Source organism: Canis lupus, chromosome 22, assembly GCF_003254725.2.
Source record: "Canis lupus dingo isolate Sandy chromosome 22, ASM325472v2, whole genome shotgun sequence".
Classification (NCBI taxonomy): domain Eukaryota; kingdom Metazoa; phylum Chordata; class Mammalia; order Carnivora; family Canidae; genus Canis; species Canis lupus.
In genome coordinates this window covers 6,300,199-6,327,271 of record NC_064264.1, presented here as the reverse complement: position 1 = coordinate 6,327,271, position 27,073 = coordinate 6,300,199, and the positions used below count along the sequence as shown (strand labels likewise).

At 37.5% G+C, this 27,073-nt stretch overlaps 2 long non-coding RNA genes across 2 annotated transcripts; one reads left to right on the top strand and one right to left on the bottom strand.

The window, feature by feature from the left end:
* Positions 1-170: 170 nt before the first annotated feature.
* LOC112678858 (uncharacterized) lies at positions 171-20,535 on the top strand. The gene is made up of 4 exons (XR_007405068.1): positions 171-513; positions 16,970-17,116; positions 18,414-18,663; positions 19,318-20,535. It is a non-coding gene; the product is annotated as an uncharacterized LOC112678858 (long non-coding RNA).
* On the bottom strand, positions 769-5,647 carry LOC125753377 (uncharacterized). Its single transcript, XR_007405069.1, has 2 exons — positions 5,427-5,647; positions 769-3,868 (listed from the first exon to the last, which is right to left on the bottom strand). It is a non-coding gene; the product is annotated as an uncharacterized LOC125753377 (long non-coding RNA).
* Positions 20,536-27,073: the final 6,538 nt, after the last annotated feature.

Sequence of the window (27,073 nt, the reverse complement as noted above, 5' to 3'; positions counted from 1 at the left end):
GCGCCCCCGGCCCCCTGCAGGCGGAGCTCGCCCACCCCCCACCCCCCCGCCCCCGCGCTCCTGCGCCCCGAGCTCCGCGGACCGCGCCAGGCCCCAGCGCCTCCTAGATAGGGGCTGCCTTTTGTGCAGTGCGGTGGTGACTGCCATGCGGTCCCCTCGCCCTTCGACGGGCCGGGGTGCGCCAGCCCCGGCAGCTGTTGCAGCTGTTGCAGCTGCTGCAGCTGCTTGCTCTTAGCTGCCGGGGTTCCTCCCGGGCAGGCTCTGGTCTGGAGAGGGCGTGCTTGCTTGCAGTCCATCCCTACCCATCCCTACCTGGAGGGAAGCCGCAGCCTCTAGCCCCTGTAAACTAATTGACCTCAACAGGTGGAGCTGATCTCCAGCATGCAAGCCTTTTCGTCCAGGCTATAGCCCCCACCCCACCCCACCCCACCCCACCCCTGTGGGTTGGACTTACAAGACCGAAGTCCTGGTGGCCACACAGATGCAGTGATCAATGAAGACCACCTTTTACAGGTGAAAAAGAAAAAGCCATCTGCAATTCCAGTTTGAAACAAAACAAACAAACAAAAAAAAACCCTGCACGGTCTGAACACAGTTCTGCAGAAGCAACGTCAGGTCTGATTGGAGGCAGTTTACTGGAAGTTGCTTCCCTAGCACTACCCGTCGAAACATTCCAGCTCTAAGCTAGAATGTGCTACTAAGCGGGAATGTGCTCCTCTCCCAGGAATTAAACAACAAACTGGTAGGGGAAAATCCTAGAGAGAAATTTTTATTTATTTATTTATTTATTTATTTATTTATTTATTTATTTATTTTTGCTTAGGTTGTTAGAGGACTAAACTTTTATGGTTAGACCTCTAATTTAGGAGATCTCACAGCTGTGTGGGGTAATAATCCGACTTCAGGAGCTTGTTTGAGCATAAAGAGCTATAGTCTCTTGCACAGTTTGATAGACATCTAGTTGTCCATTCGGCACGTTAGCTTTAGGTTTCTCTACATTTTCTTCATTCCATCCCACAGAGTCACCATTCTCTTGCACCACTGAATAAAAATGCACCCTCAACACCCTGTGTATATCCTGTGTCAAAGTTATAATATATTGTTGCTTTTTCTGTGGTCTCCCCCACTGAACCCAAACGCAGGAATACATTTTTTTTTTTTACTTTAAATTGCTAATGTGGAGCTCCGTGCTAGGTACAAAGTAGGTGACCACAAATATTGAAAATGGTGTGATAATAAAAATGAAATATGTTTGAAGAAATGGCACTTGTGGTATATTAATGAATATGTGAATGTATTTTTACATACCCATGGCCATTCGTGTATTTTACAAAAATAATTTTTTTTTAATATCCGACAATTCTCATTGCAGGTGAAACTGGTGGTTAATGGTTGCCATCCATGATTGAAATGCAAATCTAACATACTATTTAATAGTTTGTGAATGGAAAATAGAAACTATCCTAGCCATTTGAACCTGCAATAGGATGTAGATAGACAAAATATGTTTCTTTGGACTCCTATGAAAGAAAATGTTCTTAAAAAAAAATGTACTTGATCTCTCAAAATGTTGTGTTAGGTCCAAGTTTTAAATTACCCCAAACAAAAATAAATAACCCCAAACAACAACAGCTCAACACACACACACACCCTTGGACCCTAAATACCCTCTATGATTGTGCTGATAGGATTAGAAGCAGATGAAACATATAATAAAGTCTTATCCAAAGTTGACCATAAGTTGAGACAGCCCTACAAAAGCAGATACTCGTTCTGATAACCAGTAGTAGTAAAGGATATTGTTTTGGGCTGGTTTGTTGGGGGTAGGGAGGATGGTAGTATTATTTCTTTTAAAAGGAAGTTCAAAAAAAGAAAAAACTTCCAGGAGAATGTAAGTCATAGGAAAATATGGCCTTTTCAAACGTATTTCATTTTTGTCTGTCATATCACTTCCAAATTCCTGTTTAGGCTGCATCAAGCCCCAGTAAGATACAAGGATCAACTCTGCGATTATGGAAACCTGAGTTTTAGAAACCTCTCTGGATCTCTCAGTTGCCAGCATTTCTGTGGCCATTTTAAGTACATTAAAACAAGCAGAAGCACTTGAACAGCCAGGTGCCTTTATGTTACCACCTTTTAATTTTAAAAGTCTGGATTTTTTTACATTAATATGAAATGCTGAGTGCTATATGTAATGAAGTCATTAAATCCTTTGAACTTAGTAGAGTTCTCCTTTGCCTTTTGAAAGACTGAATTTCCCGTTTACATTCTGAAGGTGTAGCTCTGAATTACTCTCTGTTGACTGTAGTGCAGTGTTCACTTAAATCTAGTTACTGCGACTTTGAAAACAAACGTGTATTTGGCTGTGTTTAGTGTTTTTTTCCTGCCATGAAATAGAAAATTTGCTGAACATTATGACACAACTTACCTTGTGAAATGGGTCGGTCTTTAAAACCAAGTGATTCTCCAAAAGTAATGCCTTCAAAGGGCAGGAGGAGAATACTGAACACTCAGAACAGCAATGAGTGAAAAGACAGATATTAAAGAAAAACATGTACAGAAAAGATGCCTAATAATTCTAGCTAACCAATGCTTCAGTTATCAGTATTACTTATCTGTAACTTTAAATACCATCTGAAAAAAAAAGTCACACATTTTTACAAATGCAGAAACTTATGCTTAGGGATATTACAGCATGTTTATAAATCAATTCGCTCTCTAGAAAAATTTTTAAATGAGACCAGAAATAGTGTATGCTATTTGACTTTTGTAAATAGCACAAAATGCTTATTTTGAAATTTCTCATTCAAATTTCAATAAGTGCAGTTTAGCTTTTAATTAATTTTTGCAGCATTTAATTTTTTAATACAAGTATGTTTCTGATCAGTGACACAATTTTATATCCTCAAAGGAGATATTCTTATAAAACAAAAGAAGTTTGAATTCAGAAATCTTAATTTATGGTTCAGAGGGCACACGGATACACATTAATTCTACCCTTTGAAGGAAAAGACATTCTCATTTTAGAAGTGATCACAGAGGTGTTAAATAACTTGTCCATAGTTTATACCCAAGTCTGGATACTCAGGTCCTCTAAATTTCAGATTCCATGCCTCTGGGTGGAGAGATTTTTCTAAAAAAGCAGTCTGAACTCTAGGGACTGGTATTTTTTTTTTCAAAACTTTCTTGGAAATCAATGAGTGTTCTTTTAATGCTTTTGAATGCCAAGAAAGATATGCTGCACACACACTAATTACATACAGCTTTTCTTCTTCATGAAGAGGATAAAAGACTTTTTGCCTGTTTGACCAAATATAAATGTTACAGATTCTGCTATAGTCTTTTCTGACTTATGAATGTGTTAATTTAGAGAATTTTCTCACAATTGAAAAAAAATCCTAACTTCTGCTACAGAACCATGAAGTGACAATGCAAAAAGAAGTAATTTGTTAATTTAGGGGTTTTTTTAAGTCTATAGTCAAATAACACTCCAAATCTCCCCAGATGAGAGCTAATATTTACTTAATGCCTACTCTGTACTACACATTGTTCTAAATGCTTTAAGTGTTTTATCTCAATCCTCACAACTGTATAAAGTAGGGACTATAATTACCCCACCCCACTTTACAAATAAGTAAAGTGAGGTGCCCAGAGGTTGAGGTCTCACAAGTTGGCAAGTGCTGAGACTGTGATGCAAATGGCTGTAGTGTAACCACCCCTCACAGCTGCCTCCAGCCACTTTGTTAGATCAGGCTCCTGCCAATTCTAGCTCCCAAGTTAACTTTCTACAGAGTACTCACATTTTGATTTTTCTAATGAGGTCTCCAAAGGATCTGGGAACATCCTTTTCTCCCGATGCAGAGACATTCTAAGAAAGAGTGTACATATTTCAGACTCTACTGTGGTCATGTAGGAACTGGACATAAACGAACAGAACAACGATTTAGTAAGTTGGATGATCTTTCACTGATCAAAAGCAGATGTCGGCTGAAAAAAAAGGCATTAATCGTACATAATTGAGGAACGCTGTCTATATAGGACAAGATAAATGTTTTCCCATTTTAGCAATTAGCATTTATTGAACATGAGTGCCTGCAGAATAGAGACAATAGTAATCTAGCCTTTTCAATATGTTCTAAGGACCAATTTGTATTTGTACATCTTTTTGAATAAAATTATAGAAATAAATACATTTATTATTTTTGTTTGTATCATAATTCTAATAAGACGTCTGTCCTTCTACCGTGCATGAACCAAAACCAGGTCAAAAAGTACAAATCATAGCAGCCAGTGTTTCTTTGTATTTAAAGATTAGGTTCATGAACAGTTAGGTGTATCTCAAGTCTCAAAGCTCAAGGGAAAAGGAATGGCTTTTGAAGTCATTCCTTAATATAAAATTTTCCTTTGGTCATTCATTTTTGCCCTCTGTTCTGACTTTATGTTTAAAAAGAAAAACTGATAAGGTAGTTTTTAGTAACATTTAAATTGACATTTCCAGTTAATTTCATTGTAGAAGAAAAACAGGAATTCATTAAAGGCCAAAATCTTTTCTTATTGTAATACCTTTAAAAAAAAGAAGAGGGATGCCTGGGTGGCTCAGCGGTTGAGCAGCTGCCTTCAGCTTAGGTCCTGATCCTGAGTCTGGGGATCGAGTCCTGAATCAGGCTCCCTGCCAGAAGCCTGCTTCTCCCTCTGCCTGTGTATCTGCTTCTCTCTGGGTGTCTCTCATGAATAAATAAATAAAATCTTAAGAAAAAAATCTTAGATGTACACAAGATAATTGGAGACAGAAGCATAAGATAAAATCCATTAATGTTAACAACCACGTAATGTTACAGGCAATAGTATTGCTTACATATGGAAGATGTTTACAAAACCTTTCTATATGAAGGATAAAATTAGAATGATTTAAAGAGGAGAGGTTAGAATTTCAAAGTAAAGTGTGAGATGGAATTTAGGAGGAAAAAGCCCAACATAATTGATTTGTTTTATTACATGCTATACACACTTGTTAAACTCAGGATAATTAAGTATATAACTGAGGTTAAACATAAAGTTAATTGCAAAAATGCCAACCAAGCTTTCCATCAAAAAAAGGAAGAGAAGGTCCAGGTGCTCTTTTGCCCTAGTTATTTATAGATAGGAATGGGATCACATTGATAATGCTGATTCAGTGACTTACCTTTGATGTTTAAAGTTTCTTTTTTTTTTAAGATTTTATTTATTAAAGAGTTTCTAAACATACTCCTTATTCAAGTCAGAACTGACATTATAAAAATGGTTGTTAAATTACACCTATATCAATACATATTTGAATAGGTAATAAATTAGGTAATATTTATATTATCCCAACATTGATCCCAAATTATTCGATAAAAACAAGAATTTTGAGGGACGCCAGAGTGGCTCAGTAGTTGAGCACCTACCTTTGGCTCAGGGCTTGATCCCGGATTCCTGGGTTCGAGTCCCTCATCGGGGTCCTTGCATGGAGCCTGCTTCTCCCTCTGCCTGTGTCTCTGCCTCTCTCTCTCTCTCTCTCTCTCTGTGTCTCTCATAAATAAATAAATAAAATCTTTACAAAAAAAAAAGAATTTTGAAAGGAATCCTTCCAATAAAAAGCATCTTGAGAAAGGAGCTAAATTTTCTTTATTTGGTCAGGCATATGATAGGTACTCAACAAGTACTTACAAAGAATTTCATAAATCCTGCATTATATAATAATATTGTCAACATAACTTATCACATGAACTTTACTACTAGACTTTTCACAAGATGTTTCTGAAGAACATTAAGTTCAGAAATTATGACATTAGGAAATAAGCTCATTATCAAAATTTTGGTCAAGGGCATTCAACAGTATTAAATTTCCTTCTCTGTTCTTTACTTGATCTCTGTAAAATTCTCCTTGTCCAATCTAAGCCTATAACAACTTGCTGACTACTCTTTTTCATGGAACATCATGCCCAAAGCATTTTATTTTTTCTGTAAGCAGCAAAGTCCAGTGAAAACAGTAAGAAGATATGAGTTGAATCTCTCCTTTTCTGACAGCTTTGCATTTGTTTAGGGATAGGGCATCCTGTTAAATACTGATGAGAACTGGAATCTTCAGCCTTTGTGGATTTTGGAAATGCATTCTTTCCATCCTTGTTTAAGGATGTGAAGAATTGATGTGCTTCTTCCAGTGAGATGAACCCCAGAACTATTTTCTAAGAACTTACTTGGCATGACTAGTCACAGACCTCCTACAAAGCCTACAATAAGTAGAGTAATTTCAGATAAAATGATCCATTGTTTAAAGCTTGACTTAGTTAATATATCTAAAAAATTTACTAGCTTCCTATTAGTCAAAACTTCCATTTTGAAGTATTAATATCAAATGAGGGTTTTGCTATTATTTTTGCATTTCTTCCTACACGAAATATCCTTTTTTCTTTTACTTATGATTGTAAAGGGTAATAAGACATGCCACCACATGCTGCTTTGGTATATCGATATTTTGAGTTACAGGCACTTAAAAAGCAAATGCAGGACTATTTATGAACTCCTTTTATCTGCCTGAAGACATATTCTCCAAAAGGAACTCAGATATCATAAATGCCCTCCCCTGGAGTTTCCTCAACCAACTGTCATGAAGAAGTGACTTCAAGTTGACACCATACTCAGACTTTGTCACAAACTATCATACCTCCCATCTGTTCTTCTAATGGCCCATTCATCTTTCCCAAAAATCATTCACTCTCCTCTATCTCCCCTACCCTTTCCCTCTTAAGATAGCACTTAATCCTGAATTCTAAAGACACCTCAGAGTAACTCATTTTTCCTGAGTGCCTTCCATGTATACAGGAGGTAAGCATGTTAATAAATTTGTTTGTTTTTCTCCCTTTTTTTTTTTTTTACAAGGGTCTCAGCTAAGAACTCAGAAGGGTAGAGGGAAAATTATTTTTCTTCCCCTACAATTGTCAGAATAATAAAAACCGCCTTCGATTATATAACTTAGGTTAGAATAAAGAAACTACCTTACTGGGGCATCTGGGTGGCTCAGTGGTTGAGCGTTGGCCTTTCACTCAGGTCGTGATCCCAAGGTCCCAGGATCAAGTCCTGAGTCCCACAGTGGGCTCCCCACAGGGGGCCTGCTTTCTCTCTGCCTGTGTCTCTGCCTCTCTCTCTATCTCTCATGAATAAATAAATAAAACCTTAAAAAAAAATAAAAGAAGCTACCTTGCTGATCATTATGGATATGTTTCTAAATTGAATACGTAATATTTATTTAGCACAGTGTGCAAGCGGTCAGTAAATTCTTTTTTTTATTATTTTATTTTTTTGAGAGAGAGCACACGCGACGGTAGGGAGTGGCTGAGGGAAAGGGAGAAGCAGACCTCTGACTGAGCAGGAAGCCCGATGAGGAGCTGGATCCCAGGGCCACAAGATCATGACCTGAGCATAAAGCAGACCCTTAGCCAACTGAGCCACCCTGGCGCCCCCAGTAAATTCTTTTTTAATCGTAATTATTCTGTAGCTCTAGTATATTCCTAGTGAGTACATAGTAGCTGCCTGAAAATAGGACTTCTTTATGCTGCTTCTTTTTTTGGAAGAACAGGGATATTTTGACCCCAGAGCCTCTCAGATCTGTAGAATCTTCGGAGGAGGCAATTCACCATTTCCACCCAGCTCTGCATTATTAAAATGTCCAAAGAAAATAGTCTTTTGGCACTGTTTCCAATAACTTTGTTCTAATAAGACATTAACTTAGCATTCATCTTATTACTAGTTGTACCAGATGAGTCACTCATTTAAGACTCAGACCTTCATGTATTTTCAAATAGCTTTGATCTACAAGTCAACATTTTTTTGAATGTCGAATAGATTTTATAACAAATGCCTTATTTGCCATTTCTCTCTCTTCCCTTCCCATTCCCTGCTCCCCCTCCCCCCCACTGCCATTCCCCTAATCATACTTCAGAAATCGAAATTACAACCCAGCTTCACGTTGATGAAACCCCAAAATAGTATAATACTTCATTTACTTCTTTGTGAATATTATGCAGCAGCAGCCACATAATAACACCACTTGCTATCCATCCTAAGGACATGAGTTCTACTTCATGAATAATACTGCTGCAAAAACATAGACAATAAAAGCAAATAAAAGCGTATCGACTAATTAAAAGAAAAAACATTCAACATCTCACAAATGCATATTAACAAGTATGGCTGATCCTATCTGAGTTGTATTGCAGATATTTTTGACTTCGTTAGGTTAAAATATGGTTTTTCTCCCCTGAAAAGTACTTAAAGTTGAATTAACTAAAAGTATGTAATTATTTGTGGGCTGCTGTATTGGTAACAACTAGAAGATAGGAAATGTGGGGTTTTGTTCCCCTTAGAAGAACTAAGGACAGGAAAGCTAAGACGATCCAACTTCAGTGTCATTAAGTGAATAACTACTGTGGGCCCTTTATTAGATGAAATTGCCTATACAATAGTCTTTTATATATCTCTGGAAGCACAAAAAGAGATAACCTTCCCCCACCCCTTACCCCCAGCTTAGATATATTTGCATAACCTTATTGTAAACAAAGGACAAATGGAAAGGAACAGGAGAACAATTTGGTTCGTATTTCACCAAAGACATTCTTCCTCCAGGTTAAAAGTAACTAGAGACTTTCAAATTATTGTAAACACTTCTTAATCCCCCAACTACATTGGCACAATATGGAGCTTTAGAAATTAGATGACTAATTTCAATGTGGGGCACCTGGCTGGCTCAGTTGGTAAAGCAGGGGACCCTTGATCTCAGGGTCTGAATTTGAGCCCCATGTTGGGTGGAGAGATGACTTATATCAATAAATCTTTTTTTTTTTTTAAGATTTTATTTATTTATTCATGAGAGACACAGAGAGAGAGAGAGAGGCAGAGACCCAGGCAGAGGGAGAAGCAGGCTCCATGTAGGGAGCCTGACGTGGGACTCGATCCCGGGTCTCCAGGATCAAGCCCTGGGCTTAAGGTGGTGCTAAACAGCTGAGCCACCCGGGCTGCCCTCAATAAATCTTTTTTAAAAAAGAATAATTTCAATGTGAAATAATAGCAGCATTGTAGTTGAAAAACTATGATTCCTCATTGATGAACACATCTGCTGGGAAATGAGCATCTGGTAGTGCCCAGTACAGATGTAAAAAACTGCAATTATCACTCCTTATTTTGATCATTCATTCTTAGTAAGTGTATAAGTATTGTTAGATGCCTTAATTTTTCGTTGTTGGGTTTTTGCTTTGGTTTCTTTGTTTTTTTTCACGGTAGACATTTGCCTCTATGTTCTAAATCTAACAATATTACTAAAATGACCGGGAAAATACACCAAACATAGCAGAAAGCAGGGAGAGTAACAATGTACTAAAAGATTCTTTGAGGCTACTTGTTCCCTGATAAACATGATAGCAAACAACCCTGCATAAAATAAAAGTCCTGAGTCCCTATGTATTTAACATTCATCAATTTTATTACATGGCAGCCTATTATCCTTACAGGGACAGATGGAATATTCCTAAGGAGAAAGACTTAAAAAGTACGTTTTCTGTTTAAAATAAGTAACAGTAGTAAGTCATCAGCTCCACTTTTAAAGCACTAACACGAAGTTTTCTAAAACATAAGCTTAAATTCCATTTTCAAAAGGAAACTAGGGAACTTTTTAAAAGCTTAGACTTGCTTGTCCAGTTCAGGAAAGGCCCCCATTCCATTGACGTGACTGTGGTTGTCCCAAGGGCCAGAAGAGCCTGAAGTCTATGGCACAGATTGAATTGCATTTTGATCAGTATTTAGGCTACAATCTCCACCTCGTTATTTGCATGTGAATTTCCCAAGGGCAGTTTGCATTCCTAGACCATCCTGAACCTCTCAATCAACACCAGTGGAGTCCCCCCATCCCCAAACTACAAATGTGTGCAAAGGGATGTGAAATCATTAGAAATTTGGTCTAGACCAAAAGAAAAAAAAAAAAAAGTTTAGGCAGGCAAATCCATTGAGGGGGAGAAAATCCATTAAAGTATTATACTTTATGCACTGTTTTGGAAGAATTCCACTATTGCTTTCTTCTAATAGCAAAGATAACAAGAATTGATTGCTTTTGTTTCAATGAGGTCTCTCTGCCCACAAACATTTATTAAAGACTTGTCTAAATTGTAGCTCATTTTTAATGTGGAACTCCGCTTATGCCTACAGACTTTCTAACAGAACATTCAGGAATGACTATAATCATATTTCAGTAGAGGATATTACAGCAGTAATGTGCAATAATCAGGTCATGAAAGAATAATAGGGTCAGTAGTGGAGCAAGTACTTAGTTAGGGATACAGAGGTAATGTCCAGAAAAGCCACACGGGAATAGAATTTTATTTATTTTATTTTAATTTATCCATTTTTTTAAGTAGGCTCCACACCCAACGTGGGGCTTGAACTCATGACCCTGAGATTAAGAATCATGTGCTCTACTGAGCCAGCCAAGTGCCCCTAGAATTTTGAATTAACACAGAACTTTCAGGTGCCTGGGGAAGGTTGGAGAGCAGCTAGGAGAAGTTATCTGAAAGATTAAGCAGACCCACTCTCTTACCAAACCTCTTTGCATTTAAAGGATCCACTTCTGGGGGCATCTAACTGCCTTAGTCAGTAGAGTGTGAGACTCTTGATCTTGGGGTTGTGAGTTCAAGCCCCATGTTGGGCATAGAAATTACCTAAATAAGGAAAATAAAGGATCCATGCCTGTCTCTGACTTAGCTCCTTTATTTTTATTCATTCTGGGGGAGGGTGGGAGAGGCAGGTACATCTTCATCGTACAAAAAGGAAGCCCAGACATACAGAACCTGGACTCCTAAACATCATTGTATATCATTACTGTCTTCTCCTGAGTATAGAATTAGTTTTTTTCTATCTTTTCTGATACTGACATTTTTTGAAGATTGCAGACCAGTCATTTTTCACTACATCCCACAAGCTAGATCTGTTTGATTATTTCTTTATAAGTAGATCCAGGTTTAGCTTGTGTAGGGGAGAGGGGAGGCCAGGGATAGTACATATATTCTGTTTTATCTTCTTGCTGCATTAGGATATGTCCATCTTTTTTAAAACATAATTATTTTAATTTTTACATAATCGGCATATTATGTATAAATGTACATGCCCTGCCTTATAATGTCCTAAGCGTTATATCATTTCCCCACGATATGAAAATTCTTCCAAAAATCACCACTTTTGATGGATCCATTATAGTCCATCATATGGTATTACCATTATTTGATAAATAAATCCTCTGTTATTACACATTTAAATGATTCCCAGATTATACTGTTATAAAAATGATATACTAAACATGCTTAGGCATATTATTTGTCCACATACATGATTACTTTCTTAGAAAAAAATTGCTGGGGATGTAATTACCTAACATTATTGAAGGGTAGATATAAACTTTTATTTTTTAATTTTTATTTATTTTTAAAGATTTTATTTATTTATTCATGAGAGACAGAGAGAGAGAGACAGAGACATAGGCAGAGGGAGAAGCAGGCTCCATGCAGGAAGCCCAATGTGGGACTCGATCCCAGAACCCCGGGATCATGTCCTGAGCCAAAGGCAGACGCTCAACTGCTGAGCCACCCAGGCGTCTCAGATACAAACTTTTAAATATTGATGAATTGCTTAAAGAAATGTGGCAACTAGCCATCAAGAAGGCCCTCAATATCCCTGCCTCCTGGTCTTCAAACCCTTAGGTCGTCCCTATCCATATTTACCAAGATTTGTCTATGTGACTAAGAGAATACAGCAGAGCGATGATAAGTCACCTGCAAGGTTAGATTATAAAAGAAACTGTGACTTGTCTTGGTCACACTTTCTCTCGAGTCACTAGCCCTGAGAGAACTCAGCTGCCAGGCTGGGGGACAGGCTGGCAGCCTCTGGAGAAGTCCACATAGCAAGGATGAGGTTCTTGGCCAATAGGCATGAGCCACTGATTCTGGCCTAAACCTCATGAGTGAGCCTAAAAGTAGTTTCTCGGGCCTCCATGGAGCCTGCAGGGACCACCCCCAGCTGCAAACTGCCCTACCTGCGCAGCAGGCTAAGCAGTTCCTGGGTCTCTGATCTGCAGAAACGGTGAAATGATAGATATTTGTTGCTTTGAGCTGCTAAGTATAATAGTAACTTGTTACCCAGCAAAACACCATTCATATAAGAAAATGTGAATCATTTTATATTCTCACCAGCAGGGCACAAGGGCCCATCTTATCACACGAATTATATTCTTTAAAAAAATCATTCTAATTTCAAAAACTTCTTTTTAAAAGCATCCCTTTATTTCAATTTCTTAGTCTCTCTGTGAGGTTGAAGTTTTGTTGTTGTTTTTTTTCTAATTCGAGTCACTAATTCATGTTCTGCAATGGATTATTCTGAGTACTCTTTCTATACAGGTTTTGCCAACTCTTTCTATAAAAGTTTTCTTATTATTCTCTATGAACTCCCTTTTCCAGTTATATTGCTGGTAAATACTCTCCTCAATTATGAAATTTGCCTTTTAGTTTTGCTTTTTATTTTTTTATTTTTTTTTGGCATCCAGAAGTTTTACCTTTTCAAGTAGTCAAATTTGTCTATTTTTTCTTTGCTGTTTCTTCCATTATCTTTATGCCTAGGAAGTGCTTTTGTGAAGATATGTAAGGCAGGGTTAGAAGATAGGGTGCAGTAGGGTGTTAGTGTATACAGGGTGGTCCGAAAAGGCCTCACTGATAAGATGACAACTGAGCAGAGGCCTAAGGGAAAGGAAAGAAAAGCCACATAAGTCTTAGAGAAAAACATTTCAAGTGTTGAATTTTAACATTTTTCTGCATCTGTTGATTCTTTTATCTCTTAATACAGTGGATTAGACTGACAGATATTGGGATAAACCCACTTGCTCACGATGTTTGTGTTGTTATTTGGGTTGAGGTGTTATGATCTATTTTTATCTTTACTTTAATGAAAAACTAAAGGACAAAAAAGTAATTTGCCCAAAGTTACATAGATAAGTGGTAGAAGTAGGATTGGAACCCAGGCCATTTCAGTCCAGTGTCTGAGTATTATCCACTATGCCATGATCATTTTTTTTCTTTTTTTTTTTTTTAATTTTTATTTATTTATGATAGAGAGAGAGAGAGAGGCAGAGACACAGGCAGAGGGAGAAGCAGGCTCCATGCACCGGGAGCCCGACGTGGGATTCGATCCCGGGTCTCCAGGATCGCGCCCTGGGCCAAAGGCAGGCGCCAAATCGCTGCGCCACCCAGGGATCCCGATCATTTTTTTTCTTAATCCACTGTGCCAAAATCACATAATCTCATGTCAGTGAGATGGCAAAAACATATAACATTACATTATTAACCATTTTTAAGGGTATGGGTCAGTAGTGTTACATATATTCACACTGTTGTGCAACCAATCTTTAGAACATGTTCGTCTTGTAAAACTGAAACTCTATACCCACTAAACACTAATTCTGCTATCCCCTTCTTCTCAGCTTTTGGTAACCACCTTTCTATTCTCTGTTTTCATGCTTCTGACTACCTTATAGACATGTCCTATGTGTGGATTCATACAATATTTTTTTGTGTGACTGGCTTAATTCACTTAGCATAACAGCCTCAAGATTCATTCATGTTGTAGTATGTGACAAGATTTCCCTCTTTTTTTTTTTTAAGGCTACATAATATTCCCTTATGGGTATATTTCACATTTTCTTTATTCACTCATCTGTTAATAGGTATTAGAGTTGCTTCCTCCCCTTGACTATTGTGAATAGTGCTACAATGAACATGGGTGTGCAAATATCTCTTTAAGATACTCTTTTAGTTTTTTTGGATATATAACCAGAAGTGCCATAGCTGGATCTTATGGTAATTCCATTTTTAATTTTTTTAAGAACTGTTTTCCATAATGGCTGTACCATTAATCACACTGTATTTTAATAAATTGTTAGAAATGATTTTAATACATTATTGGATGCTGTTTTCCATAATGGCTGTACCATTAATCACACTACATACATACATACAGACTAATACATTATTGGATATGATTTCTTACTACTTAATTTAGAAATTTTGCATCTAAATGGCATCTAAGTGAGGTTAGCCCATAAATTGCCAGTTTTCATAAATTGCCTTATCTGGATTCTTTCCAAAAATGAGATCTTGCTTTTGTTAATGATCTATATTTTTATTATTTTTCTATTTCCTTACTTTCTATTGTTACTTTCATTATTTTCTTTTTCTACTTTGTTTTTTCTTAGCTTTTTGAGATGCATTTGTAGCTCAATTACTTTCAATCTGTCTTTTATTTTAAATTCATTTACATACATTCACTTCATTCTAATTAATACTAATCACCATTACCTTTCTAATTACCCTTCTAATTATAATTTCCATTGTGGTTTCCTCTTGAACCCATGAGTTATTTAGGAGAGTATTTGATTTATTTGTTTTGCGACCCTGAATTCCATTGTACTGTTAGAGAAAAAATTAAATGCCTTGCACAAAATTGTATAGCTAATGTATGGGCTAAAATTAAGCCTCCTGATTATCACTTCATTTTACATTTCCAATTTCTTTTGTTTAGTTTTTTTTTTTAATTGTATTTATTTATTTGACAGAGAGAGAGCAAGAGAGTACACACAAACAGGAGAGAAGCAGAGGGAGAGGGAGAAGGGGCTCCCCACCAAGCAGGGAGCCTGACATGAGGCTCCATCCCACGACCCCGGGATCATGACCTGAGCCAAAGGTAGATGCTTAACTGACTGAGCCACCCAAGTGCCCCACCTTTCCAGTTTCTTAGTTCATATTCTTACCCATCAAAAAGTTTCCTAAAATTAAAGAACATTGTCATTAACTTATACGGAGAATCCAATTTTTACTAGCTTCCTTCCATTATAAATTATATATTTTTCTAAATATACTGGACATCATCTCTTTAACTTTCTTATCCAGCTAGGATTTATTCATTTCTAGCCATATTATTTGGCATAGTGCCTAGCACATATAAGGCTCTCAATAAAAAATTTACTTCTTTATTTATTTATTTTTTTAATATAGGGAAGTTCTTATTTTATTTTTTTAAAGATTTTATTAACTTGGGACGCCTGGGTGGCTTAGTGGTTGAGCGTCTGACCTTTGGCTCAGGGCATGATCCCAGAATCCCAGATTGAGTCCCACATTCAGGCTCCCTGTATGGAGCCTGCTTCTCCCTCTGCTTGTGTCTCTGCCTCTCTCTCTCTGTGTCTCTCGTGAATAAATAAATAAATAAAATCTTAAAAAAAAAAAAAAAGATTTTATTAACTTGAGAGAGAGAGAGAGAGAGAGAGAGAGTGCACACTAAGGGAGAGGGAGAGCAGACCCTTGTTGAGCCGGAAGCCTGAACTGGGACTCTATCCCAGGACCCTGAGATCATGACCCAAGCAGAAGGCAGACACTTAACTGACTAGGCCACCCAGGTACCCTACAATAAAAAAAATTTAATGAGGGAATTTTTGTTTAATGAATGTTTAAAGAATATTATTAGTGCCACCTATGAGCCTATAAGCTTTATTAAACATCAAATGGCAAGTACTGAGATGAGAGAATCTTTCTGGCTCATCATAGCATAAATTTAGTGGATTGATTATAAAGATGAAATGAACAAGAAACTAGAATCACTGTTGAAGTGAACTACAATTCCATGGTCAAAAAAAAAGCAGGGGGTGGGAGGGGAGATATGGAAAAATAAAAATGAACTATAAATAACAACCAATTTTTGTTTAACATCCCATAAGAAATAGATTTCATGATCTCCACTATATAAAGGGGGAAAGGAAACCGTAAACAGTTTGAGTCACTTGCCCAGGTGACACAGCTAGTGGTGACAACTCTTGGATTGGAATGCAGCTTCTGTGACCCGGGAGCCCATCCATCATCTTCGCAATAAGCCACAGCCTTCTCCAGGGTCCTGTCCTCTCAGCTCTAGCCCACCCCTTGGCTGTAACTGGGAAGTGGGAGAGAGCCCGAAGCAAAGGGAGGGAGGGGCTGGTGGTATCAGAATCAGTCTCCAGTGAACACAAAATACTATGCTAGAGCTTCAAATACTACCACATTTTTTTCTTGTCCTTGAGAATAATAGTCTTTGGCAGGGATGAGGAGGAAATAGACAGTTCTGTCTTTTTTTTTTTTTTTTTTTTTTTTTAGTTCTGCCTTTAACAGACTGTCATTTGCCTCTTTTTCTAACTCCTCACTAAAGCTCACAAAGGGAATCTAACGTGCAATGCCATGTTAAGAATATTATTATTCTTACAATTAATGAGCTCCCTTTTACATATTTTCTCTAGGCATCTTTTTAAAATGTAGGCATTTCCTTATTATTTAGTAAAACTGCTTTAATTAATCTTACCAATATAACTCAATGCTACACAATAGCAATTGATTTCTTGGTATTTAAATATTATATATTACACCTGTGCTAACAACTATCTTTTTGTTATTTTATACATTTGTCAAAGCAGCTTCATTCCTTATGTACCAGTTCCTAATTTTTTCCTTGAACATCCTACTCCATAAATTGGTGATTATAACAATCATTCCTCCATCTTCAACTTTTAGATTATTTTTTTCTCCTTCCGTTTTCTGGTTTTTCCTTGATCTCTATAATCATTATTTTTTTTTATATAATAGATGTGGGTAGCAATTACAAAGAATGTTTTTATAACACGGAGAAATCCTCACATACAAAGCTAAAAAAAAAGAGAGAAGTAAAGCAGGATTCAAAAGTGCATATATAGTGTGACTCCAACTTACATGTCTTAGTTAGATTGAATTTTTAAAAACTATATCAAAATATTGGCAGTGATCACTCTGGGTGGTGAGATTGTAAGCAATTAAAAAAAAATGTGTACTTTTCATGTTTTCTACAATGGGTATGTATTTCCTTTCACCAGACATGGGCCAGAGCCCAAAGTCAGAATCGAGGCCATAGGGACAATCATGCAGAGGATTCCTGCTGCCACCAAGGGCTGTCCATCCATAGGAGGACTTCCCTTGACAGCCCTGTCCTGAGGCAGCTGGTTTTGGTGGGCAGCTGGTAGGTATGTGTGGCATACATGGAGTGTGGGGGTGTGTGGTGGGGAAGAAAAATCCAAGGGAGAGGTCTGACAGCCTGATTTCTCTGGGGAGAGACCAGAGCTCTCTTAGTCTATGGTTAAAAGCAAATCTCACTTGGAATAGAGTGGAAATAACATCTGAATCCAGGTGAAAGCTGGATCTAGTCTATATCATCCAATTCACTCTCCAGCTTGAGGTTCCTTTCCCTGAACTAAAATATTTGAGCCAGTTCTGGTCTTTTAATTCAGATTAATAGTGTAATATTTAATATATTTTCCAGCATCCCTTTGTCTCAATTTTCCCAAATCATTAAGGCCCTAATAATAATATTCTCCCACTATCTCATTAAAGTGTCACGAAGATTTAGTAATAAATACCTCCCATTTATTTTGCCACGTAGAATGCAGCTCTTTGCCACAAATGATGTTGCCTTTCTAGGTTAGAAAGCCGTGGTGGGGGAAGAGCGTATCCCCCTTTCTTCCCCTTTTTACTCTCCAGACTTTATTCCATTATTCTTCTTTCTGGGAAATGAGACAGAAGAATGGAGTTCTGTCATCTTAAAAGGCTTGCTTAATGACCATCCCATGTGAACATATGCAGTCTTAGCGGAGAAGCATGACCGCTGCAACCATATAGGCCCACAAGACTGACTCATTTATCAAATATTAAAGAGTCATTTCATAGAATAGCTTTTCCATTCACTTTTCAACAGAATTGGAGCCTGAGCAATTATAAGAAAAGCCAAGAACCCTTAGGTTTTCTTTCTTTTTTTTTTTTTTTTTACTGAAGGGTCAGTCGTCTAACCATTTGGGAGACCTGACATAATAACCTATGTGATTTTTCCCCCCAAGCTAAATTTTCACACAGAGTAAAAAGGAAGAAAAAAAGATACCATTTCCCAATGGCAAATAAACACAAAGAGAAGACATTTTCAAGAGTCTATTTTCTAAGAGTTCATATCTAGAACTCAGTTCTTGTCCAATGAATCGTACTCCCTCGTTTCCAGCCTCAAGCTTCCCATGAGTTGTTAGATTAATAGACTGAACTAACTAAAGTTGAGATGATAGAGGTCTGATAATATATCATTCTCACATGATCCCCTCATCTTGTCTAAACTGACAATCACTGTAGTTTGATACAACATAGGACTCCATTCATCAACTGCCAGAAATACAATATTAATGTTAGATATTTATAAGGTGGAGAGATTAGGACTGATAACAGGATAATAGTTAAGGTGGACATTATATACTATGTGTCTTTTTCCATTTGTCCTCACAGCATCTGCCATTTGCACATTGCTAATAACACCCATGCCTTCCATGCTCGTGGCTTGAAGAGGGAGCAATGGATCTGTGCTACTAGAGCTATGTGGGATTGTCTTCTGACCATCAAGCTAAGACCTAGTAAAACCAGCATCTTAAGCAGGATTAGGACTGAATTCTAATTCAGCCTTCTATCTTGAATCGCTCACCCATCAACACAGAACTGGTGTAACTGGGCTGCTCTGAAAGTCTGGCCTGCTCACCAGGTATTGGAAGCAAGCCATTCTCTATGGAGATGTTTGTTTGATGTTTAAAACATGCAAACTTAGCATCTTTGGTAAAGTAGAACAATAACCGTTTTCTTATTCAACATAAACGATGATCCTTTTATGAAAAAAAAAAGTCAATAAAAAACTCAGTTTGAAACCAGACTTTTTCCCAATATGAATAAGAGTTCAATTATTTTCTCACTAAGGCTTTGGGAGTGCTTCTCTCTTTTTGGACAGTTTTGTATCTCCTTTCCTGTACAGATGTCTATTGCCTTCAAGGCTTTCACAGAGAATTTAATCCTTGGCAGTGAAAAGAAAGAATCCCACGGGGCAAGTCAGGGGGGAGGAAGAGGGACTAGCCAAGTTGAAGGAGGTTGATTTGAATGGAAAAATCCTTTAGTCATGCCAAAATGTGAAATTATCAAAGACACAGAAATCTTATAAAATAAAAACTGAGGTAAACCTCTGCCTTGCAGGAAACACTTTTTCAGTACCCCAAATTGTGATGTCAATCCTACAATAGGTTATCCTTGAAAAGAATATTTCTCTTACCTTTTGGAAGCCTTCCGCTACTTTATAGAGTGAGTATATTTGCTCCTAGAGATCTGAGATGATTGAACACTAATTTGTCCTTTGTTTCATTTAAACTAGGTTTGATCCCAGTACCTACTGCTTTGGGAACTGAAAACAGATTCTCAATGGATCTTATCCCAGATCTTAATTTCAGCATTGATTTCCACCTGCCTCCTTCTTCCTTGAGTATATCAGCTCGTGTTCTTTGGTTGCAAACAAGAGTAGCTGCCTCCGATAAACTTAAACCAGGAAAGAATTTATTGGGAAAATTGGGAAGTTCCAAGGATTGAGGAGAGGAGGCTGAAGATCCAGTGGTGGAAAGGACAGACCCAGATAGCTCACAGGAGTCTCCACAGCATGAACTTCTCAACAGCTGCATCTGAAACAAAGGATTCTGATTCCAGGAAGAGAGCATGTGACTGGTTTAGCTAGGTTCAACTTGCTCAGGGGCTGGGGGAAGTCAGGGTCCCCAAACAACAGTCTCACCAGATGGAATCCAAAAGTGCGTATGGAATTACCAAAAAGTAAATGGGGAAGCTATTACTGAAAGAATGGGGACTGAAAGCTGAGTAGCTAAAGGAAGTAAACCCAAAACAACAACAAAACAAATGAGTGTCATTCCCTTCTCCTCTCCACTTCACTGTTTTGTATGTTTTCCACTCTTTTGTATATGTTTCTCTCTCTTTTTTCCTTTATCTTTTCTGCCTTTCTTGCCTTTTCCTCACCCTTTAAAGTTTATGTGGTATGGTGACTGAAATTTTTGGCATTGTTCCTGCTTTGTCCCAGAAATCTAATATCAAAATTGTATCACCTAAACAAATTGACCCTTGTGGGTAATTGGTGGTCCACATTGTCAGGTTTTTGAAGACATGTTCCTGAATCCATCCTTTTTAAACTAGCAACTGACCCAACTGCCTACCATTAAGTCTGTTATATAATTGTTATAAGTGAGTTCCTTTAATTAGAGCACGGAGACTTCAGGAATTTGCCATGGAAAAGATAATCATCTACTATTTAGTATTTCCATCTTATCATGAAATCAGTCAGCCCTTTATCAGAGGAAGCCAGGGAACAGCCCACCTAGTTGACAGAAATATGCCAGCGTCAAATGAGCATTTACAGTAGAGACAGAGGTTATAGGTCAGACCTCAGATCCACCTCTTTCTGGCTTTGTGACTTAGTTTAATTATTTATCTTCTTCAAGCCTCATTTACCTCATCTGTGAAAGGGGACATAATTCTTATCACATTTGGCTGTTATGAAAAATCAATAAAAGTATATTTGCAAAATACTCTACTACCTGGCATATAATGGGTGTGCAATAAAGGTTAAATTCCACCTTCTTTCAATAAATATGCAGTGAACACCTACTATGCCCCACCCACCATGCTAGATGCTAGGCATGAGAGCAAAACAGACATTGCTTCCAACTGCTTGGAGGTTACTGTCCAGTGGAAAAGACACACATTAATTAAAATCCAGTAGAGAAAGTATTAATAGACATATTAATTAGAGGTTCACAGAAAATGGCTTCTACAGACTCAGTGTTTGTGTCCCCCCCAAATTCACTTATTGAAACCTAATCCCCAATGGTATTTGGATATTTGGAGGTGGGACCTTTAGGAGGTAATTAAGTCATGAAGATGGACTCCTCATGAATGAGATTAGTGTCCTATATGAAAGAGACCTCAAAGACATCTGTTACCCTTTCTCCCACAGAAGGGCACAGCAAAGAGACATCCAACTATCAACCAGAAAACAGATCCTTACCAGACACTCAATCATCTGTATCTGGATCTTGGACTTCCTAAGTCTCCAGAACTATGATAAATAAAAATTTGTAGTTTATAAGGCACCCAGTCTGTTATTTTGTTATATCAAATGGACTAAGACAGTGGTGCTCACACTACATAAATTAACTATAGATATGGACTAATTAAGAGAAGCATTCACATTCAGTAGACCAGAGTAAACTTACTGAAAATATGTGATTGACAACTCTGGGTGTTCAGGGGAAATTTCCCATCTCTCATTTTGCCAAAAAAAATTTTTTTATTAAAGAAATAATATTTCTATGTTTGCATAAGAAACAGAAGACAAGTTGTTTTGCTTGGTGGAGAAGTTTCAATTGTAGGATTTTGCATGGAAAATCTTTGGAAGATTGAAATTGTGTATTTTAATGATGTAAGCATTGAAATGAATCAGCAGTAGTTGAGATGATCCAGATCAAGAAAAAGAGACAATCCAAAAACTTTTAGGAAAAAATGTGCTTAGTGTTTGTAGCAGAGATTGCTGGTTGCATACCCGTGTCTTATTTCTAAATGTACTCTAATTTTCTAGCTTAGCCCACTGCTACTCAGCTACAAGTCTACATTTCTGAGTTGCCCTTGTAGCTAGGTGAAGCCACAACACTGGCTAGGTAATCAGAAGAAAGCAGAGATGTTATGTGTTCTGAAAAGTCTGCTAAAATGGAGAAGCACTCTTTTACTTCCCTCTTCCTCCTTACAGCTACTATCAGGAACTTTAGCACCATCTTAGGCCATAGATGAACTTTGAGAATGGATACCATGCACAGTAAAGCAACAAGATAAAAAAAAAAAAAAAAAAAAAAAGCCTGGGTCCCTGATACTTGCTGCCTTCCTAAAACCCTTGGACTGCCTATCTCTAGACTACTTCCATATATGTGGGAAATAAACTGTCTAGTTTAAGCCATTATTTGGGGGAATCTTTATTTTTTAGCATATATTTAAATTTAATCATAATTGATAAATTGCTCAGATAATATGCCAAATGCTATAAGGGTTATAAAATAAACATATCACATGACCTTTCTGCTTTAGAAGTTTATGTCAAGTTTATCCTTAGATTTATGGAAAGTTTTTGAGAGTTGGAGGCAATAAAGTTGGAGAGGTAGCCTGGAATTAGATGCATAGGATCTGCTGGATAAAAGTCATTGGACTTTTATTTTACTTATGGAGAGTTTCAGTGTCATCATTTGACTTATATTTTTAAAGGATCAGATTTTTTCACTTCTGGCATAGTAGACTGGGTAATTTGAATAAAGACTCCCACTGAGAACAACAACAAAAACAAAAACCCTGGACAAAATGTTAGAAAAAAATTTCCTTGAAGGCATTAGAGAACCAACAAGTTAATTAAGAATTACAAGGCCACGTTCCAGGAGAAAACAAATCACAGACACAAGCTTGGCAGTTAGGGAACTTTTCCTATAGAGTCTTTACCGATTCTGGAAGAAGCAGCTAAGAAATTGAGAAATTAGTGTTTTTGACAGGCTTGTGAAGCCAAGGTGAAAAAATTGAAGTCACAAAGAGATGAGGAATAAACCTGGTAAACCATTCAGGCTTTGGGTTGATACTTCAGTAGGCTAAATTATAGAAGTAAGGATGAACCGAGAATCAACTGACCTTCATAGGGAATGAATCCTTGCTTCAAATCAACTTGATTCTGAGATTGGATTCTTAGAGCCCCTTGCTATCTATAGGAGCAAATTTCTGTAAAAACATGTCACACCCCAAATATCCAAGTACATAAGGGGAGACATGATGGAAACCTAGATAAACAAGAGAAAACAGAAATAGACCCACTGAAGCTCCATCCAGCACAAACTTAAAAATAGCTGTATTTAATATGTCAAAATATTAAAAAGACTAAGATTTTGGAAGAAAACTAAAAACCTAAAAATGAGCCCCTCAAAATTTATATATGAAAAATACCATAACTAAAATTAAAAATTCAATAGAAGAGATTAATAACAGATTAGATAAAGCTAAAAAGAGATTTGGTGGACTGGACGATGGAACAGAGGAAAATATCCAGAATGTAGAGAGAGAAGATACAGAACAGACGATAAGAAACATGGAGCCTACAGTAAGAAGGTCCGAGATACATACAATTGGAGTCCCAACAGGAAAGAGGCAACATTAAATCATAAGGATATAGAAAAGTTGAGAGTAAGAGGAGGGAAAATGGTATACTGTGTAAATATTTTAAAAGAATGATTCTAGGGATCCCTGGGTGGCTTGGCGGTTTGGCGCCTGCCTTCAGCCCAGGGCGTGATCCTGGAGTCCCAGGATCGAGTCCTGTATCGGGCTACCTGCATGAAGCCTGCTTCTCCCTCTGCCTGTGTCTCTGCCTCTCTCTCTCTCTCTCTCTCATGAATAAATAAATAAATTTTTTAAAAAGTGATTCTAGCTATCATGAGGATAATAAATAAGAACTGTGGACAAGAAAGGCAACTTGACAGGAGCATGAGATTATTTCAAGTGGGAAATGACAGAGGTCAAGATATTGCAATAGCTCAGATGTGCTATGAGGTACACTTAGGTATAGGAAAGCACTAGAGAAAGACTACAAATATAAAAGAATGCTGGGCACAAGAATTACTATCTCCCCTACTGTATTTCTCCCTTTGTTACCTATATGCTATTATTATGGTCAAACTAAGGACAAAAGGGTCCTGGCAAAAGGACAGAGCACTCCCAAGACTCCTACAAAGGGGCCCCAGAGGACATAAGAAACCCCAGGTTTGAGGCCATCCCATTTCACTTTACTAGTCAAACCTACCATCGACTTCACTCATTGTAATGCCACCCTTGCTATGCTACTTTAAAAAGTCAAATTTTCACCCAAAGATATTTATTCCGAAAGACCTGTGATTTTTCAGCTTCAGCAATACTGGCTGAAGATCAAGATCAAGATCCTGGAAGTAACAGGACTGTTCTTTTATACCCATTGTTCCTAATCCCAGCAACATGAATATTGATATCCATTGTGAAGGTTTAGCTCTCAATTACCAGCACAGAATAGAGAATATATTGTCATTAACAAGATAGTCATCAGTCAGTGGAAGAGTGAGGGGAAGAATAAAGAAATTCTTTATAAATTCTATTTGCTTTCTGGCCACATTATTAGGAACGTCAAGTTGGCTAGTTATGACATCTTTATTAGCTCATTTGTTATATTGTCTAGAAGGGATCATATGTGACACACTGATGTTTTAAGCATTATTTTGTAACTGATGCTGCTTGCTTATCCTTCCATTCTGAACACCAATACCTCGGTTGCAAAGTTATTTCAAGTCAGTTAGTTCAGATGCCTCTCAAGTAAACAACATATAAAGGGATTCTTGAGTTAGGACTTGAGAAAGATCTATGTGTTGAGAAGAGAATCCAGATTGTAGAAGGAACTAGGCTCAGCGAACTTGAGTATAAATATACATTATATATAATGTATATATAAATATACATTAGGGAAACCATAATAAAAAACTCTGCAAGAGTTTTGGTGAAATACCCAATATATCTCATTAATTATTTCAATTTCAGAATTTTTTTTTAAAGATTTTATTTATTCCTGAGAGACAGAGAGAGAGAGAGGCAGAGACATAGGCAGAGAGAAGCAGGCTCCCAGCAGGGAGCCCAATACAGGACTTGATCCCCAGACCCAGGATCACACTCTGAGCCACCCAGGTGTCCCTCAGCTAGAGAATTCTTGGTTAATAAATAACAGAAAACCCTGATTTAAACTGGCTTAGGAGTTGCCCTTTACTTGATGGGTTACTGCCCGATTCAAGAACTGATTAGTAAAGCCAATCAGATCTCTAATAAATAAATGAGTAAATACACTGACTCAAGCATAAGGAAACATTATTTCACATGAATGAAAGTCCAGAAGTAAGGGAGGATTCAAGATTGGTTGATTCATAACTCATCCATGTCCTCAAATTCTGAAATTCTTTCCATTCCCCCACTCTGCCAATTTTTAGGGAAGAGGTTTGGGTGAGTATATTCCAAAGAAAAGGAGAAAGTCCATCTCCTCCTCTAATTCTTTCAGAAGAGTGAGAGGACCTTTTCCAGAAGCCCGTCAGCAGACTTTTCTCATTGGGTCACAGGCCCCTTTCCTAAGCCAGTTCCTGGCAAGGCGAATGGAATTGCCACAATTAGCCTGGATTGATCATCTGGTGTCAGGAAGAACAGTGAGAAGTGGAGCCTAATGAACACTGTGCCAGGGCTCCAGTGACAGGGGAAGCTATTTCTCACTTTGTGTCCATGTCTTATGCTTCTTCTGCCTCTGGACTCTGTCACTCACGCTCCTCAGTCCACTCCAAACTGGCCCATGCTAGAATGTTTTCTTTCCCATCCAATGTCTCATTCTTTTCATTTCTTCAGTTATTAAAAATACAGATTTTACAACCAGCTGGTGGTTACCAAAGGGGAGGCAAGGTGAAAGAGAGCAAGGGGATTAAGAGTACATTTATTGTGATGATCACTGGGCAATGTACAGAATTGGTAACTCATTATATGCTACACCTGAAATTAATATAACACTGTAGGTTATTTATTACTTCAATAAAATAATACAAGTTTTATGCGAGAAGATCTTCATCAATTTGATGTCTATACCTTGTTACTTCTGTTCCTATAAGCTGTTAAGATTTGTACAGAACTATATCTCAAAGGTGGGGGGGCTCTTTTGCCTTCTCTTTAAAAACAGGCCTATATGGGGATCCCTGGGTGGCTCAGCGGTTTAGCACCTGCCTTTGGCCCAGGGTGTGATCCTGGAGTCCTGGGATCGAGTCCCCCATCGGGCTCCCAGTGTGGAGCCTGCTTCTCCCTCTGCTTGTGTCTCTGCCTCTCTCTCTCTCTCTCTCTCTCTCTGTGTGTGTGTGTGTGTGTGTGTCTCATGAATAAATAAATAAACTCTTAAAAAAAAACAAACGAGGCCTATACCATCTGCCTTTAGAAGTAAAATTCTCTTTGTCTTACTGTGGAAGAAAGGATAGGTGCTTTCTCAAGGATATTTTGTTATCCCCCCAAAGTATGTTCCTTATGTTTAGTTTTTTGTTTTGTTTTTTGTTTTTTATATCACTTGTAAATGTACTCTTTGGCCTCAGCAAATACAGGGTCAACTAACCAGTGGCTGTCTCATTGAAGTTTTGTTGTTTGTTTTATGTCCACTTATGTGTGGATTTTAAAGACAAAAGTGTCTCAATATAATTATAATTATAGAAGATTGTCAAATTATGACTTTGAAGGCAGGTAGGCCAAATTGTAATTATTTTTGGTCTAATTATGAATAAATTTATGAATATATTTTTCTGTTCATAAATTATGAATAAATTTTCCTAGAAATAAAAATAATCATTTTTATTACTTAAATAATAAAAATATTTTTTTATCTAAGCTGAAACTGGACATTTTTCTCATATTTTGTGTTTTACTTTATGTGTGATGCTATAAGAAATTAGTGAGAGTTTTTTCCCATTTTATTAAAACAGAATATAATGCCTGTCAACTTCCTCAAGGAAATAGATTTCCCACAAAATGCTTCATAGTGAATTTAGGTCTGAAGACAGGCAGAAAAGCTTCTAAATTCAGAATAGGTCAGGAGAGTTTCTTTTTTATTGTCCTTTCCACTTCTACTGTCTGTAGTCATTATTCCTTTTCCATTGTTCCCTTCTGGAAAGCAGAAAAAACACTGCTTCCCTGTAGGCCCTCAGGGAGACTAGGTTTAATTAAAGTCTGAAAAGCACATTTGAAAACGAGGACTATTAAACCAGAAATAATTTTGAAGTGTTTGACCCCAACCTGCGTATTACCAGTCATAGAAAGAGAGAAGAAAAAAGTAGAATAAGAAAAAGAAAGGGAAATATTAGGAAAATATTAAACTGCAGTCGGGGGTGGGGTTCCCTGGGCACCACTTTGGTGGGAAGGGATATGAGGCCCCGTTGGCCATTCATTAGCTGTTGTTCTGGCAAATCCAAATGAAACATTCTTGTAGATGCTGTGATGGAAAAAGTACGTGGTCATCACAT